This window comes from Haliotis rufescens, unplaced genomic scaffold (genome assembly GCF_023055435.1).
Source record: "Haliotis rufescens isolate VD_foot unplaced genomic scaffold, xgHalRufe1.0.p SCAF_22, whole genome shotgun sequence".
In the NCBI taxonomy this organism is placed as follows: domain Eukaryota; kingdom Metazoa; phylum Mollusca; class Gastropoda; order Lepetellida; family Haliotidae; genus Haliotis; species Haliotis rufescens.
In genome coordinates, this window is record NW_025963913.1 from 13,740,885 (window position 1) to 13,760,355 (window position 19,471).

A 19,471-nucleotide genomic window follows, 5' to 3' on the forward strand; every position below is an offset into this window, starting at 1 on the left:
ACTGTTTAATATCTTGAAATTCACTGTTATCATTAAATACATTGTTATATAGTTATACCAAGGTTCCGTCCGTCTGTCTGAAAACTTTGCCTGCGCGATTTCTCGTAAACTATTCAGTTGATTCATCTCAAACTTAGTACATATAATCTGTGTCATATGGAGGGGTGCAGTCAAAAGAAAAAAATTGTTTTTATTAATGTTGCATTTGTTTATGATTTTTTCAAACCCTAACCCTATTCATTTTCTAATGAAACAGAGTGACTTCCACCAGGCATCTCACACGGTGCAAGTAGTGCGTGATGGACTGGTTCTACAGCCACCTCTACACACTGTGAAAATAGCTTGCATGACTAAAGCAGAGTTGACACTGAAAAGGTTGAAGTTGGGGGTATTAGTAAGCTCAGCTTACTTTTTCACTTTTTCAGTTATTTCACTGAAACTTGGTATTTCCAGGTGAGCTACAGGGCCACGTGTGGCACTATTTTTTAGCTATTTAATTTGAAACTACTGACACACTAGGCGGGTCGGGGGTATTAGTTAGCCAAGCTCTTTTTTGCCCTTGTTATATTTCTGAAATACACTGTTATCTTAAAATACAACTTCTTGAAATACACTGTTTAATAACTTGAAATTCACTGTTATCTGGAAATACACTGTTATCTTAGAATACACTTTCTTGAAATATTCTGTTAAATATCTTGAACTTCACTTTCGTCCTAAAATAGTTGTCCTGAAATACATTATCTTGAAATAGTCTATTATCCTGTAATTTATTGTTATCTTAAAATAGTGTTATCATCATTCTGAAAATTACTTCAGGCTTTCCTCCCACATTAAGCTGACACACCATGATATAACTGGAATACTGATAAAAGCCGTGTTAAACCAAACTCACTCACTCACTCATCATTCTGAAATAAACTGACATCTTTCCTGTCCATTATGAACTTTCACACGTATGACATCTTACCCCATGAAGCCTATGAAGCTGCAACTACAATGTTGATCCAAGCTTGCTCACTAATTTTCAACATGGATACCTCAACAGCCATAAATAAATTTTCATTTTCATTTTTATTACTGATTTCTGACTTTCACATTTTTTGCAAGCATCACTACAAACTTTGTCATGCAATAATTATGGATTTTGTAATGTAAAGTTACCAATAGTTCAGAAAAAAAGGTGAGCTACAGGACCTTATGGGTGAAAGCAATTATCTGAAATTGACATAAATAGACATTGTTTTGTGGTCACAAAATTTGCATGCCTCTTTCCCCAAATGTTGCTTGGTGTCCAGTCCTTTTGACACAACAAGACAAATGTATTTGATTGATATATCTCTTTCAGAATCATTCATGATTGAAATGCACAGCATGGCCGATGCAGCAGCTTAGTGTGACATTTGATATGGGCAAAATATGGCATCAGCATCAGCTTTCAAAAATCTTTACCCATCATTGACGTCTATTTCTGAATAGCTTTTGATATTGAGTTTATTTCTATCGTTTATGTGATATTTTTTCATCACCTCCAATTTCCCCTTACCAATACCAATTTAGGACTTCCTGTAATTTTCTGGAATCATGTTCTGCACGAGACGGTTTTATGATAGTGAGTTGTCGTCGTCTGTACCAGCACGGCAGCGCCGCTTCGTCCCATGGCCTTCAACATCACTCTGCCCCTTGCAGGAAGCTTTGGGTTTGATTTATTCATTGATGTTTGTCATAACCCCGTCACAAGTCACTGGTGCATTGTGGGTCTGTCCTCCCACGCCTGAGTCAAGTATTTAGACAAGAAACTTCTGTCAAAGAACTGTTGGGTTCATGGACTTGTCTGCATCCTCCAGATTACAATCGGCGTTGATGTGATTGCCATGTTGACATGCCTAATATCTGTAGCTTAATAGGCTAATCCTGCTGCGCTGGGCTGTTATGGCTTGTTTCAAAATAGAACGACTGTAAATGTAATTTTGTCCTGACATATTTTCTATATGCATATTTTATTTCTGAAGGGGTTTCATTGAAGGATTAAATCACATTCTTGACTGACGTTTGAAAGACAGAAATATAACTACTAGTGGCACACCTCACATAATGTAATCACTGACGTTTGTGTTATTGTTATGTATCGGTTCTCACAGTACGTTGTTTTGAATTACCCGTCACTCAAGTCAGCATGTAAATTGTGTGCTCTACCTAATTGCAATATCTCCCCCCTGACAACTGTAGTTCACGCGGCACTGATTATCAATTTTGTCCTCCATTTACGCTGCGATATTTCTATACGAGCAATATAGCTCCTTGACTCTGCTCAATTGATCCACTCGGAGTCACTTAAAGATGTCCTTGCCATTCATCTACACAAGTTGGATTGCAATTTATTTCAATATTGGATGACAGCGCACTCTGATGAGGGATGCCAAGACCAGTCATAGTGGTCGATCTATCAAGGCCCATTGAGGGACGTTTTAAATGGCCATACATGGGAAACAGATCGTTGGAACATTTACGGTGGGTCAAAGACATGGATCAGGTTATGGGTGGAATGAGGGATCAACGTTGGTGATTGGAATCTGTAAAAAATAAATAATCTGTTACTTCAGTGATGTAAGGCTGGTGATAGTGAGGCAGGTTGGTGGATGACAGTAAAGATAGCTGAAAATAGACACAAAATAGCTGTTGCACAAGGGAAGCCTGCCTTGTGTTGTGGAGTAGACTGTATTCTCTTGAACACAGTTATGCTGGCATTCTATTTATTGCAAAGTCTCTAGCCCCATCGGCTTCAATCAGTCTTTATCTTTATGGATGGTACTAATGAGGCCAAATAATAGTACATTGTCTTGGGCATGTTACAAATTCATATGTTTTCTTAGTTTAATGGCATGATAAAAGAACACTGATAAATTTCTCATAGTTTCTGTACAATCACATGTCATTAATTAACCAAATTTGTTAACATTTCGGTTCTGGTATAAATAGTTATTTAGATATTCTGCTCTAACATCCTTATACACTGGACATGCACATAAAAAGTGTTATCTTTTTTCAATACAATCAGTTTTACAAATCCTACGAAGTGTATGTTGTCTTGCAATGACTACACATTTGCCTGTTTCAATAAATAGATCATGTGAGCTGCCTCGAGAAAGGGCTGTTCTAAACTTATCTAGATTTATACGTAAGACATAAGGTGCTAGTATTATAGTAGTCTAAATGTAGTGCAGTAATTTGCTTTTCTAGAGCTGGACAAGGAACCATTCCATTTTTGGATGTACATATCTTATAAGGTATGTGCCAAACAGTTGACAAATGCTGTAGCATCTGCTAGTTACATAGATGTGTTAATTTAAACTTTAGGTTAGGTGAGATGAAATAGGGTTTTAACGACCGTCAAAGATTTGTTCACTTTTAAAGCAATGTGTGTGTGCGTGCATGAGTGTGTGCGTGCTGAGACACTGAGATATCATGCCACAGTTTAACATCAATACCCCACTCAGTATACTTACTCCGAGCTGACCAGTCCTTGTTTAAGCCCCTTAATGATGAGGACCAGACAGGATGACAACAGGTACCATCTTTTAATGTTTTGGTATGCACGGCTGGGGATCAAACCCACACTCTGTACTAGACCACGAAGGCGGTCAATTTAAACTTGAACCTCGGGGGTTAAAGTCAAGGTTTTCCTTTTCATCCATTTCCTGTTTTCTCCAGGTAATTGGACACATGTATAGTTTATATGTCGTTATTTCAGTACGGATATGTTTACCTAGTCCAGGAGTGGATTTAGGATGAACTTCATGCTGTTTTTTGTTTCTTTGTTTGTTTGTCTGTTGTTTAAAATATTCCAGCTATATGATGGTGGTCTGTAAATAATCAAGTTTAGACAAGAAAATCGAGTGGTTGACATCATGAACATCGATCTTCGCAATTTGAATACAATAACATGCATCAGCTTGACCACCTGATCCTGTTTGTCGCCTCTTACGCCAAGCATAGTCGCCCTTTTACGTGAACAATGGTTTGCTGAGACCTGAGGTATTTCTGATATTGGCACTTTCTGAAAATGATGTTCTTATCCAGTCATCAGTAATTTCTGCAGACATAGTCAGTGTGTGGTTTGTGCAAATCTTTGTCATGTGTCTGACAAGTGGGTGCTGGTTGTGGTCAATCTGTGACAACTGCAGGAACCATCATGTTAAGGATGTGATTACATATGATAGCACTTTTTTATAAATTTGTTTTTTTCTGTCATTACATTTCTCAGCATCTAAAAAACATCATAAATCAAACTTAAGAAACATATTTTTTTTATATGGAGATGTAACAATACATTTTATTTCACAAGTTCTTTCTTTTGGCAGGTGAATCACAACCCTGAGGCAATTGTTATTTAATTTTACGGATCAAAGATGGGATATTGTAGGGCAGAAACATATTGGCTAGAGGGCACTGGATGTTATGCTGTTTATGTCAAACCATGAAATACTAGAGAATGTGCATAAGCTGGTGGTTGGACAGTTTCTGTTATTATTCACATGCATTTACTCCAATATAACATGTAATGAAATGTTCCCATGACGTTACAGGGTCTTCAGCAACCCATGCTTGTTGTAAGAGGTGATGGGATGGGGTATTCAGGCTTGCTGACCTGGTTGATGCATGTTATCATATCCCTAGTGTTTTATCTATGCTCATGATATCAATCACTGGATTGTCTGGTCAAGACTCCATTCTTTACAGATTGCATTCATTAGCTGGAAAATTGCTGAGTGCAGCGTTGAACAACAAACAAAAATGTTATGAAATGCATCATGTATCGCGATATAGGGATTGTAAATCGATGTATTGTATCATGGGCCTCGTATCTTTTCTCGACTAATGTAAAATAAATATCGTAAATAGTAAACACCCCCTGCAAAAATGTCACAAAAATATAATTTGCATCACTGTTGAAATTGAAAAACAGACAAGAAACAGAAGATGTTTTCTTGTTTAAATTTGTCTTTTACATAAAATTGTCAAAGAAATCTTTATTGAAGAAAAATCAAAAAATCTAGGTGAACTACAGGGCCTAACTGCACCAGTTTTTCTCTCTCCTTTCCTGCTCACTGTTCAATGTCTCTCCATTTCACATATGTTCAATCCATCCTTTCCTTTTTGCCCCTCATTCACATTTTTTCTGCCCGAGATCCACCTTCAAAGTCACATTCAGCTAAGTGCATCTCCACACAAGCTAAAAGGAGAGAAAACAAAGATTCTAGTAATTGCTGGAATGAGGCCAGGCATCTCAAGGTTACAGCTGACAAACATTGTTACACATTTTCTCCCATTTGTTTGGTGAAATGGTAAAACTGGTGTTCAGAGTATGGCAACATGACTTTTATGTTGATATGGGCATGTGAAACCAAATCTTTCCTTTCCTGGCCTGAAGCTTGCGTGGGAAGTAACGGCCATATTAAAAGGAGATTCCAATTGGGCACAGCCATTGTCGGACTATAAAATTCAAACGAGGCAAGTATTTGCCATTCACTCTCATTCCCATTATATGCTGAGTCAATATATGATATTGACAGACGGGAACAGGCCACCAGGCGAGGTGCTTGTTTGTGTGCAGTAGGTTTGGTCTCCATTGAATGCCAAACCACTGAAGTCAAAGATAATTTGTCAAGGAAACAGAAGTGTATAAAAGGTAACTGATCCAGTCTAGTGCACAAATTCAGTTAAAAGACACCTATTGATTTTTGTTTTTTTACTAGTGTTGTAAAACAGCTTAGGTATATGTCATCCATTTGACTTGTACCTTGAATCAAGGGCGTTATTATCCCGCAGAACCCCATGCCTGGATTTAGGAGGGGACTCTTAAATTTGGAATGGGTGACCATTAAACCTTGATTGGGTTACCTCATAGGGAGATTTGTAGGTTCATTAGGTATGTGACTGCCTCTGTGGTCTGGTGGTAGAGTGCCCCACTGGAGAGCAGAAGGTCAGTGGTTTGATCCCCGGCAGCCTCATACCAAAAGATGTTAAAAGATGGTACTTGTTTTTACCCTGCCTGACTATTCAAGTGCAATAATCTTGGATGTGACGTTAAACCCCATTTCACCTCACATCACTGGGTATGCGTATTAGGTCCTGGTTGTTATGGGTATAACAAATCTATTTTATACAATGTTGAAACATGTTCCTTTTAATCCTTTTAAAAACAATTCCCTATGTTTTGGTAACATACATAGTCATCAATTTGTGCATTCTGGTGTACATGGGTTGGCAAACCAATGATTGACATTGTGAGCATCAACCTATAATACTGGTTTACAATAGTACTTCAGTCCAACCAAGTATGTAGTCAGATTATATTGAGTTAAAACATCCTCACCTATCTGACACCCAATCCACAAATTCCGGGGCAGAATAGGCCTTCAGCAACCCATGCTTGCCGTAAAAGGTGACTATGCTTGTCTAAAAGGCGACTAACAGGATCGGGTGGTCAGGCTCTCTGACTTGGATGATGCATGTCATCAATCCCAATTGCGTGGATCGATGCTCATGATATCAATCACTGGATTGTCTGGTCCAGACTCGATTATTAACAGACCACCGTCATACAGCTGGAATATTGCTGAGTGCGGCGTTAAACAACAAACCAACAACAACTACCCAATCCACAAATAGAATATCTCAATATACTCAATGACAATAAGTGTCAAGGTAAGCTACAAAGCTATTGGCATCTCTGCTTTGTGTTTGATGTCGTTTTAGATGATTAAGGTGGTTCCCATGGCAACTATTTTGTTTGCATTTTATCTCGAGAAGTCATTTATGATCTTAAAAGCTATGTATGGTCTAGTCCTAGTGACATGTAGCCCGGAGTAGCAGAACATTATATCCTTGTACGTTGATACTGTGTAAGATGTTGCCTCTCACTGTAAGGCTCACTCTTTTATATTATTTCATTTATGTTTTCTGCAGTGTTCCTTGTGTTTTCCGTAAACTTCAGGAATTTGTGGGGTTTATTACCCTAATAGCTAAATATTTTACTCTTATTGTAAAATGAAAAATATTAAAGGTCAAGAATGCTTGAAGAAGGCTATTTGCCAAATTTCCAGATCAGAAGAGGAATAAAAATGCTTTGTGCTTTATTTGTAACACTTTGGTTACAATTGTAATATGAAACAGGTGGACATTCATCCAAAACTATTGCTGACAATTTGGTGTGGTGCATCAACATCTACTCAGTATAATGACTGATTCACTTGAGCGATGTACATATTAACTCAAATTTTCAGTCAATATACATACTGACTGAAAAATGAGACTGGATTTTAGACAGATTGACTAAAATGAATTTAGACTCCTTAATTTAATCTCATTTTATTTAGGATCTATTTTGATCTTACGAAGGTCAAAGTAACTTCTGTAAGTAATTATGATGAATTTATTTGTTCTCCAAACATGCATAGTTGCACAGGTCAAACTGGTATTTCACATGTGTCGATTTCACTTGTCTGGCTTGTGAGAGAGTATGTTGCAATAAGATGGTGTCAGACACCATTCTCTTGAGAAGTTCTGTTGGTAGCTAGGGAACTGGAACAAAGTCCAACTCTGGCTTCAGTACAAGAAGGCTTGTACTGTGATTGTTTGAAAACCAGAATAGTGGCTGCTGTTTTTTTGGGAATTGTACAAAGCGAGGTCTCCTAAATCAGTCTGTTGAATCATTGCAACAAGCATGTCCTTTACATCACAGTTTAAACATTCAACTGAACTTTAGGTGTAGATGGACCATCAGGTCAGGCCATAGAAACTTGAGCTCTGTGATAACACATGCAGTAAATTCACCACCACTATCACTCTGCAAAATTTGGCTTCTAATCTGTTTTACTGTTTATTTTTTAAGAAAACCAAGATAAATAGTGATGTGATGACATTTGTTAACATCATAATGATTTAAATATATTGTGTAAACTGCTTACTTAGAAAAGTTACTTTGATCTTTGTGAGATGAAAGTATATTCAAACTAAATTGAGGAGAGGAGATTATGTTAAGGAGTCTTATTCATTGCAGTCAATCTGTTTAAAATCCAGTCTCATTTTTCAGGCAATATGTATATTGTTTGAAAATTTAAATCAATATGTACAGAGCCTCAGTGAATCAGTCAATATACATATTGCCTGATTATAGACATCGACTGTAACATGTACACGCTGCTGTGGAATAGTTGGAATATTGTGGTAATCACTCACTCACTCAATCAACAACAACCCAATCCACAAATAGAATATCTCAATATACTCAATGACAATAAGTGTCAAGGTAAGCTACAAAGCTATTGGCATCTCTGCTTTGTGTTTGATGTCGTTTTGGATGATTAAGGTGGTTCCCATGGCAACTATTTTGTTTGCATTTTATCTCGAGAAGTCATTTATGATCTTAAAAGCTATGTATGGTCTAGTCCTAGTGACATGTAGCCCGGAGTAGCAGAACATTATATCCTTAACTTCTTTGAGTGGCATTTAGAAGTTGGAGTGATAAAGTAAGACGAGTTCTATGGATGAACAACTTCTTTATTACAATTGGTGCAACGTTTCGGTGTAGATCCTAACACCTTTATCAAGCAAGTGATGGATAGGGCTAAACAACATAGGTATATATACACTTATTGACATCTAAGTTGTTACAGTGACTAGTTGATGGGCACAGAGAGGTGATTAAGCTAATTGGAAGCCAGTGGATGACTGATGAACACAGAGTATACTAGCAGAGTAAACAAGCTAACTGATGGAGATGATGGAAGCCACTGTATTAATTGGATGGACAAAGGGATTGAGCAATTAGGTGATGGTAAGCAGGCGGGATGTAATAGCCTTGGTCTCTGTTCATTGCTGGCTGGATCCTTTTGATGTGGATGGCTTCTAGGAGTTTCCTGATTTTGTAGTCTGATTGGTTGTTGGCCAGGATCTTGATGTTGTTCCACTGGATGTTGTGATCGGGTTGGGTTTGGGTTTGGTCGGAGATGGCTGATTTTGAGTCATTTTTTTGTACTGAGGTCTTGTGTTCTTTTATTCTAATGGGTAGGGGCCTGGATGTTTCTCCTACATAGGAGTCGCCACAGTCACATTGTATGTGATATACGGCTCCAGCTGGGTCTTCTTTCTTAGATGTAGGGGGCTTGCCATTGGCGTGGAACATCCAGTGGAACAACATCAAGATCCTGGCCAACAACCAATCAGACTACAAAATCAGGAAACTCCTAGAAGCCATCCACATCAAAAGGATCCAGCCAGCAATGAACAGAGACCAAGGCTATTACATCCCGCCTGCTTACCATCACCTAATTGCTCAATCCCTTTGTCCATCCAATTAATACAGTGGCTTCCATCATCTCCATCAGTTAGCTTGTCTACTCTGCTAGTATACTCTGTGTTCATCAGTCATCCACTGGCTTCCAATTAGCATAATCACCTCTCTGTGCCCATCAACTAGTCACTGTAACAACTTAGATGTCAATAAGTGTATATATACCTATGTTGTTTAGCCCTGTTGTTTAGCCGCGTCCCAATCAAACCCTCTCATCCAAAACTTAATAAACCAAAACATCAGCCCCAAAAACCAAGCTCTAGCTCGCAAACACCCCTTACTTACCCCAATATCCCAAAGAATAACAAACTACCTAAATGAACACCAAATTAAAAATCTTAAACAAAACTGCAAACAATCAAATATCTTCACCCCTAAACTTAAAATACCAAAAATAGACACAACACTAGCTAGCCAAATAAATAAACAAACCGACCCAAACATAGCTAAAACTACCACACTAGCATACATACACGAAAATTGGCCAAATTGGTGTCACATTTACACGGACGGATCCTCAGATCCGACCTCCAAACACACAGGTTTCGGAGTCCATACCACACAACCAACTAAAACCACACGATCCTTCCGACTCCCAAACAACCAATCAATATTCACGGCAGAACTAATGGGCATGGCCTCAGCCCTCCATAATCAAGAATCCAAAAAACACAAAAATATCCTAATACTTACCGACTCCCTAAGTGGACTGCAAGCACTCCAAAACAAAAATACCAAAAACCGACCTAAATTAATAAATCAAATACTTAAAAGCTCCAACGACCTAACTAAGGCAGGCAAACGAATAACCTTCTTGTGGATACCCGCCCAGGTAGGAATATACGGTAACGAAAACGCCGATAAAGCAGCTAAACTATCCCTCAAAATCCCAGAAATAAGCTTAAACTTACCCATCTCAAAATCAGAAATTAAAAGTGTAAACAAGCAAAAAATCACCAAAAAATGGCATAACCTATATCTAAACTCAAATAGCCAAATCAAAAAAGTGCTCAGCAAACCACTAACCAAACCCAAAATTCTCCATCCATCGAAAAAAATCGACAGAGTAATCACTAAACTCCAAACAGGACACACCAACCTAAATAACCACCTAAAAAAATTTAAAAAACACACTACAGGTAACTGCCCACACTGCAAACAACCAGAAACCCCAGAACACGCACTCATCCACTGCACACACTACCTAACACATCGAACCGCATTACAAACCACCCTCAATCTAAACAAGGCTCTAACTCTAGAAGCAATACTAAACCCACAAAATAAACTAGAAAACTTCAAGGCCTTAGGCGTATTCTTAATAAAAACGGAACTAATAAAACGCATCTAAAAACACAATAACCTACCAAATCAAAATCACATAAACAAACAAACATCCACCATACCCAGCTCCCTTAGTTCTCCTCCCCAATCCCATCGGCATCTATTCCAAATCTCAAAATTCCCAAATTCTATATAAGCAACCCCTAAAACCCCCCTCTTGGGTTGCACAGACCACCTTCGCCCCTTTCGGAAACACATTAAATGGCCTGGCCGGGCCCGTGTGCGAAATACGCATCAGTCGGAAAGCGCACGTTAAATCTCCAAAGTAAGTAAGTAAGTAAGTAGCCCTATCCAATAACCGTGGGTATAGACCAAACTCTATCGGACCAATGTCCCCTAGAAAATGGTACTCCACAGGGCAGTATCCTCAGCCCCACCCTCTTCAATATAATGATAAACGATCTATTCGAGGGCCTATCCCCTAAAGTAAACACATCAAAATTCGCGGATGATGGAGCCATCTGGATCCGCACTAAAAGCATGAACATGGTCCAAAATTTACTCCAAAAATCTCTTAATAAAATATAACAATGGGCTGACAAATGGGGCTTCTCCCTTAACTCAGAAAAAACAACAGGAATAGTATTCAAACATAAAAACATGAAACCCGCCTCCCCAATCCTCCAGCTAAACAATCAAACAATCAAATTTCAAAAACAAACCAAATTCTTAGGACTTATTTTCGATGAACATCTCACCTGGGATGCTCACATCCAAAACCTAACAACTAAATGCAGTAAAGACCTAAACACCCTAAGATGCCTAACTGGCTCTAACTGGGGAGCATCCAAAGACACCCTCCTCTCTCTCTACATATCACTAATTAGATCAAAACTAGACTATGGCTGCGCCATATACAACACCCTAAACAACTCTCTATCTAAAAAACTTGACTCAATACAATATCAGGCTCTCAAACTAATTACATGCACCCAACATGGCACCTCCTACACCTCACTTCAGGCCTTAACAGGAGAAATGCCACTAAGTCTATGCAGGGAACAGCTAAGCTTAAATTTCTGGGCCGCGTCCCAATCAAACCCTCTCATCCAAAACTTAATAAACCAAAACATCAGCCCTAAATACCAAGCTCTAGCTCGTAAACACCCCTTACTTACCCCAATATCCCAAAGAATAACAAACTACCTAAATGAACACCAAATTAAAAATCTTAAACAAAACTGCAAACAATCAAATATCTTCACCCCTAAACTTAAAATACCCAAAATAGACACAACACTAGCTAGCCAAATAAATAAACAAACCGACCCAAACATAGCTAAAACTACCACACTAGCATACATACACGAAAATTGGCCAAATTGGTGTCACATTTACACGGACGGATCCTCAGATCCAACCTCCAAACACACAGGTTTCGGAGTCCATACCACACAACCAACTAAAACCACACAATCCTTCCGACTCCCAAACAACCAATCAATATTCACGGCAGAACTAATGGGCATGGCCTCAGCCCTCCATAATCAAGAATAAAAAAAACACAAAAAAATCCTAATACTTACCGATTCCCTAAGTGGACTGCAAGCCCTCCAAAACAAAATTACCAAAAACCGACCTAAATTAATAAATCAAATACTTAAAAGCTCCAACGACCTAACTAAGGCAGGCAAACAAATAACCTTCTTGTGGATACCCGCCCAGGTAGGAATATACGGTAATGAAAATGCCGATAAAGCAGCTAAACTATCCCTCAAAATCCCAGAAATAAGCTTAAACTTGCCCATCTCAAAATCAGAAATTAAAAGTGTAAACAAGCAAAAAATCACCAAAAAATGGCATAACCTATATCTAAACTCAAATAGCCAAATCAAAAAAGTGCTCAGCAAACCACTAACCAAACCCAAAATTCTCCATCCATCGAAAAAAATCGACAGAGTAATCACTAAACTCCAAACAGGACACACCAACCTAAATAACCACCTAAAAAAAATTAAAAAACACACTACAGGTAACTGCCCACACTGCAAACAACCAGAAACCCCAGAACACGCACTCATCCACTGCACACACTACCTAACACATCGAACCGCATTACAAACCACCCTCAATCTAAACAAGGCTCTAACTCTAGAAGCAATACTAAACCCACAAAATAAACTAGAAAACTTCAAGGCCTTAGGCGTATTCTTAATAAAAACGGAACTAATAAAACGCATCTAAAAACACAATAACCTACCAAATCAAAATCACATAAACAAACATCCACCATACCCAGCTCCCTTAGTTCTCCTCCCCAATCCCATAGGCATCTATTCCAAATCTCAAAATTCCCAAATTCTATATAAGCAACCCCTAAAACCCCCCTCTTGGGTTGCACAGACCACTTTCGCCCCTTTCGGAAACACATTAAATGGCCTGGCCGGGCCTGTGTGCGAAATACGCATCAGTCGGAAAGCGCACGTTAAATCTCCAAAGTAAGTAAGTAAGTAAGTAAGCCCTATCCATCACTTGCTTGATAAAGGTGTTAGGACCTACACCGAAACGTCGCACCAATTGTAATAAAGAAGTTGTTCATCCATAGAACTCGTCTTACATTATATCCTTGTACGTTGATACTGTGTAAGATGTTGCCTCTCACTGTAAGGCTCACTCTTTTATATTATTTCATTTATGTTTTCTGCAGTGTTCCTTGTGTTTTCCGTAAACTTCAGGAATTTGTGGGGTTTATTACCCTAATAGCTAAATATTTTACTCTTATTGTAAAATGAAAAATATTAAAGGTCAAGAATGCTTGAAGAAGGCTATTTGCCAAATTTCCAGATCAGAAGAGGAATAAAAATGCTTTGTGCTTTATTTGTAACACTTTGGTTACAATTGTAATATGAAACAGGTGGACATTCATCCAAAACTATTGCTGACAATTTGGTGTGGTGCATCAACATCTACTCAGTATAATGACTGATTCACTTGAGCGATGTACATATTAACTCAAATTTTCAGTCAATATACATACTGACTGAAAAATGAGACTGGATTTTAGACAGATTGACTAAAATGAATTTAGACTCCTTAATTTAATCTCATTTTATTTAGGATCTATTTTGATCTTACGAAGGTCAAAGTAACTTCTGTAAGTAATTATGATGAATTTATTTGTTCTCCAAACATGCATAGTTGCACAGGTCAAACTGGTATTTCACATGTGTCGATTTCACTTGTCTGGCTTGTGAGAGAGTATGTTGCAATAAGATGGTGTCAGACACCATTCTCTTGAGAAGTTCTGTTGGTAGCTAGGGAACTGGAACAAAGTCCAACTCTGGCTTCAGTACAAGAAGGCTTGTACTGTGATTGTTTGAAAACCAGAATAGTGGCTGCTGTTTTTTTGGGAATTGTACAAAGCGAGGTCTCCTAAATCAGTCTGTTGAATCATTGCAACAAGCATGTCCTTTACATCACAGTTTAAACATTCAACTGAACTTTAGGTGTAGATGGACCATCAGGTCAGGCCATAGAAACTTGAGCTCTGTGATAACACATGCAGTAAATTCACCACCACTATCACTCTGCAAAATTTGGCTTCTAATCTGTTTTACTGTTTATTTTTTAAGAAAACCAAGATAAATAGTGATGTGATGACATTTGTTAACATCATAATGATTTAAATATATTGTGTAAACTGCTTACTTAGAAAAGTTACTTTGATCTTTGTGAGATGAAAGTATATTCAAACTAAATTGAGGAGAGGAGATTATGTTAAGGAGTCTTATTCATTGCAGTCAATCTGTTTAAAATCCAGTCTCATTTTTCAGGCAATATGTATATTGTTTGAAAATTTAAATCAATATGTACAGAGCCTCAGTGAATCAGTCAATATACATATTGCCTGATTATAGACATCGACTGTAACATGTACACGCTGCTGTGGAATAGTTGGAATATTGTGGTAATCACTCACTCACTCAATCACTCACTCACTCTGTCACCCATTTGTCTGAGACTGCTAAGGGGAAAATCATGACAGGGCCCCTACAGCATGGATCGTTACCATCAACCACTAGCAAATCACTCGCCCACTCATGGACTGCTAACAAGGGACATCAATACCTTACAGCTTATTGTGATAAAGCTGTAATATTCATGGCCTAAAATGACATCCATTCGCTTGCTGTGCCAAATTCATTCACCTGAAGCTTTTTTTTTTACCAATTACATGTTACCTAATGCTCATCTCTTCATTTTGTACATCACCTGCTTAATAAACAAGATGCTTATCCATACTGACGTGTCATTAGTTCATAACCTGATTTGTTTTCCACACTTATGGTACTAATTGACTTAATTTGTGACATGTGTGATGGAATATGTTTTGGCTAGCAGCAAATTAATTTGTGTTGGACACCCTGTGTAACATGACGTCTTTAGGACAGATGTATTCACTTCTAACCATAATTTACACTTTTGTACTTGACAGGGCTATGCTGATGAAATACAAGGACCACTTAAGCAGCATACAAGAATCAGAAGATCATGGGAGGTCACCTTATGTAACAATGGCAAAAAACAAGTAGAAAACCATTTTAGAAATATTCTTAATAATTGAAATTGAAAAAAACCCTGAGCATACCACAACCGATTATTTTCTAAGGAGATGATTAAAACAAAGATATACCTTAACAATGCAAAAATGACATTTACCTACTGTTTGCGCACTCACGTGTTTGCATCTGAAGTATATATTCACCAAGACTTAATTATCTATACAAACAGGTGGTAGTATGTCAGTTTGATAAATGGAAGAAAATATCCTTCAGAGTTTTTCTATATTGTTTGTACACTTTTGTGAAAAGCAAAGATACTCTTTATGAAATGCAATATCTTGGAAGATAACATTTTCTATACAAATGTGTTCCTTTGAAATTGTAAATATATATTATGGCAGTTGTTTGTAAATTAATGTGAAATAAATATTGTGTATACATGATGTCATTATTGTTAGTGGCAGTGGAAACTAGTAAATTTTTTGGAAGTAATTGTCAGTGGCAGCTAATGATTGAAATGCTAGTAAAATGTTGAGTATTGTCGACAACTGGAAGTTTTCTGTCCTGGCTCAAGATGTTAATCACTGGATTGTCTGGTTTAGACTCGATTATTTACAGACTGCCATCTGGATATCTGGGTCTGTACACTGCATAATGAGCATCCTTTGGTTTCCTTTCCTGCACGAAATTGCAAGTACAGAAATAACATTTCGCTCTCCAACGGCTGATTTATGAGGTTAAACTGCAACGTATCCCAAATTATAGCTTAATGATGTTTTGAAAATATCTTCAGAATTTTATGGAATGACATGATCACATAAAATATTATTTATTCTGCCCTTTGAGTTATTGCTTGTCTTCTTAAATGCTGATCCTGCTTGACAGCATCAGGTTCCAGACTGAATCCTTTGGGGAATGAAAAAGGCCAGGTACACCAGTACCTATTTGTTTGACAAGTTAGTTGAAGATAAAGTAAGTATCAGATTTGAACCTTGGCAGAATAGGATAACCATTATGTCTATCTGTTTATCATGATTTGTTATTCAATACAATGTGTCGCGGATTTATTTCTGTATAAAATATATGGTGTACCTCTGACATTTCTCTGATAAATAAGACAGGGCATAACAAGTATCTCATATTTCTGGAACATAAATGTTAATTGCATATTTGAATTGGTCACCTAAACTTATGAATAATTTGGAATTCAATATGAAACACAGACTCCGCAGCCAGAATTAGCAAATGAGATCTAGGTTAATGAGTAACACGTTCCAGCAGCTGCAACATAGTCCCCATGAGTGTTCCATGGCTGAATAGGGCTGTAGATGCTGTTCACAGGGTGATTTAACAGGAATCGGGTTACAGTTTGGTGATTTAGTGTGTCATAACCTGCTGACCTCCACTGACATTGCTACTGGAACAATGAGACTGGCTTTGCCTTACAGGTACACTAAGATTGGCTTGGTTATACTGATGTGCCGAAATTGGCCTGGCCATTCTGGTACACTGATACTGGTACACTTGATAGTGAATGAGTTGGTTTTAACACCGCTTTGAACAGTATTCCAGTTATATTAGGTTGTGTCAGCTCAATGTGGGAGGAAAGCCCAAAGTGATGCAAGTCTCCGACCTTTACCACTTTCGTGAAACTCACGAGTATGGATATGGTGCTGACATACCAAGAAACATAATCAGGGCAAACCAGGATTCAAAATCATGATCATAGTGACGCCTTAGACGACTTTGTAACCAGTGAACACTGAGACTGGCTCTCATACAGGAACACTGAGACTGGTTTTATACAGGAACACTGAGACTGGCTCTCATACAGGATAACTGAGACTGGCTCTCATACAGGAACAGTGAGACTGAGACTGGCGCTCATACAGGAACACTGAGACTGGCTCTCATACAGGAACACTGAGACTGGCTCTCATACAGGAACACTGAGACTGGCTCTCATACAGGATCAATGCTCAATCTGATTAAGATCCGGACTACAGGCCGGCCAAGGAAGAGTGGCAATAGCTTCTTGACGCAAATAAGCCAAAACTGCCCGAGATCTGTGTGGTCTAACATTGTCGTCCATGTAAACAGGTCTGAAGAGGATGGTTGACAAAAATGAGGGACTACCGCAGGACGAAGAACGGCATCTTGGTATTGTTGGCCATTCAGGTTTCCACGAATTGTCACAAGCGGAAGTTTGCAGCCGAAGGAAACACAACCCCATATCATGACAGACCCCCCGCCACATGCTAAGGTCTTCTGGATGTTCCTTGGTGCAAAACGAGTGTTACGTTGCCTCCAAACACATATTCGACCATCAACAGTTCGTAGCAGCATTCGACACTCGTCAGACCAATGGATCCTTCTCCAGTTGGCCAAGTTCCATCGACTATTGGCACGACACCATATCAGACGATTCCGCATGTGCCTCTCAGTCAGTTGAGGACGCCTTACGGTCATCATCGTCGAGAGTCTCTGATGGGTAATCCACTGCAGTCTTAAATCTGTTGAAGTGGCAAATGGATTTCGTTTGACTATCCTGAAAAGACGTCTATCCTCTCTGTTAGAGGTCTTTCTTGGCCTACCAGACCTATGCCTGTCATTGACATCATTAGTTTGACCATGTTTGACAATCAAACAAGTGATAACACTGTGATGACGACCCATTTGTCTTGCAAAGGCCCTGCATGACATGCCAGCATTTTTCATGCCTATCACTTGCCATCTTTCAGCGTTCGTTAACTTTCTCCTCACCATGGCTGATTTTCAACCTCTATTGGAAGGGGATTCTCACACAGGAGCAAAATGCAACCACGTGTCTGAAACTTGAATTTCACTATTTATAGGGTAGGGGAACTGCAGCAACAAGTAAAGCACGCTTTCCTTGTGGTATCTGGACAAATTTGGGTTCATGAAACTATGGAAGCCTAATTCAGTCATACATCATCACATTTCGTATTTCTGATTCCCACACGTGAAATCATGAGACTATGAATATGGTGGCGCTTAACTTTTGTGCATGTGTATATATAACAACTGTGTGATAAGCAGAATCAATAAAATTGACATAAATAATGATCTCCTTGCTTGAAAGTGTCAACATCAGGAATGACACCCTACGCACGTGTATGGCGCTACTGAGTGCAGCACGTGCAAACAACAGGATGTGTTTTGGTATTAAGTTTTACAGACAAACGTTCTTGCATAGGAATTTTGTCGTCAACACAGTCTTTGTTCAAATACTTTGTATTAACATTCATATTTCGTGATCCCCTACACTTTTTTAAGAGTATGTAATGGATTGAAACGTGTTACGCTCAACTCAGACATACAGTTGTTGAATTACTTTTGAGCCTCAGTATCTTAGGTCTATTACAATGTATCCCAGATAAAGGTGCCAAATGAACATTATTCACTGTGTTTCTAGCCATTCCTTTAATTCTGTGCTGCAATGATCATTGTACGGAACATGGATCAATTTCACTGGAGACAAAAGTATGGTGAATTGTCGGCAATACCCCATTAATAAAATAGCCCCGAAATAATGTTCCCTTTGGTCGATTTTTTATGGTGTTGATGTGATGCTTCCAGGTCTTTTCACACTGAACTCTGCTTGTTATACTAAATGTCCGGGTTATCGACAGTCTCTGACTAAATGGTACACATAAGAAATTCAGGCCAGATGACGAGCTTGTGAGCTCACCTGAATGAAAGTCCGTCCGACGTTTACTTAAGCATTGTCGATGTCACCTCTGAAATTACAAGGGCTACGAAGCTGAAACTGCACGAATGTTTGTTTGTTTATCGCCACAATCAGCAATATTCAAGTCACATGACGGCGTCTGTAAATAATCGATCCAATGATTGACATCCTGAGTATCGATCCACGCTATTGGGATACGATGACATGCATCAACCAAGTCCGCGAGCTTGACCACCCGATCCCGTTAGTCGCCTCCTACGACAAGCAAATCGTCTCTAACAACAAGCATGAGTTGCTGAAGACCTATTCTAACCCGGATCTTCAAGCGTCTTCTGCCCGAATGATCCAAGGTATAATGTCTAAAATGGCACAGAATTGCGATCCGATTTTAAACGCTTCCACGTGGACATGATATTTTATCAGCTACATCTGCAAAACCAGGTATTTCTTCAATTAAAACAGATGCCGCATTGTATATTTGTGGCAGACAATTTCTTTTTTCACCGGCCTGAAGCAAATATAATTTTTTCAAGAATTTTCGGGGACATTTTTGCGATA

At 38.6% G+C, this 19,471-nt stretch overlaps 1 protein-coding gene across 4 annotated transcripts in view; it reads left to right on the forward strand.

The window, feature by feature from the left end:
- Window positions 1-16,038, forward strand: part of LOC124140113 (protein MCM10 homolog) — a 94,507-nt gene extending 78,469 nt beyond the window's left edge. For all 4 annotated transcript variants that reach the window (XM_046507492.2, XM_046507494.2, XM_046507495.2 and 1 more), the window contains exon 24: window positions 15,135-16,038. The gene's annotated coding sequence lies outside the window, so the exon portion shown is untranslated. The remainder of the gene's footprint in view (window positions 1-15,134) is intronic.
- The last annotated feature ends 3,433 nt before the right edge of the window (window positions 16,039-19,471 follow it).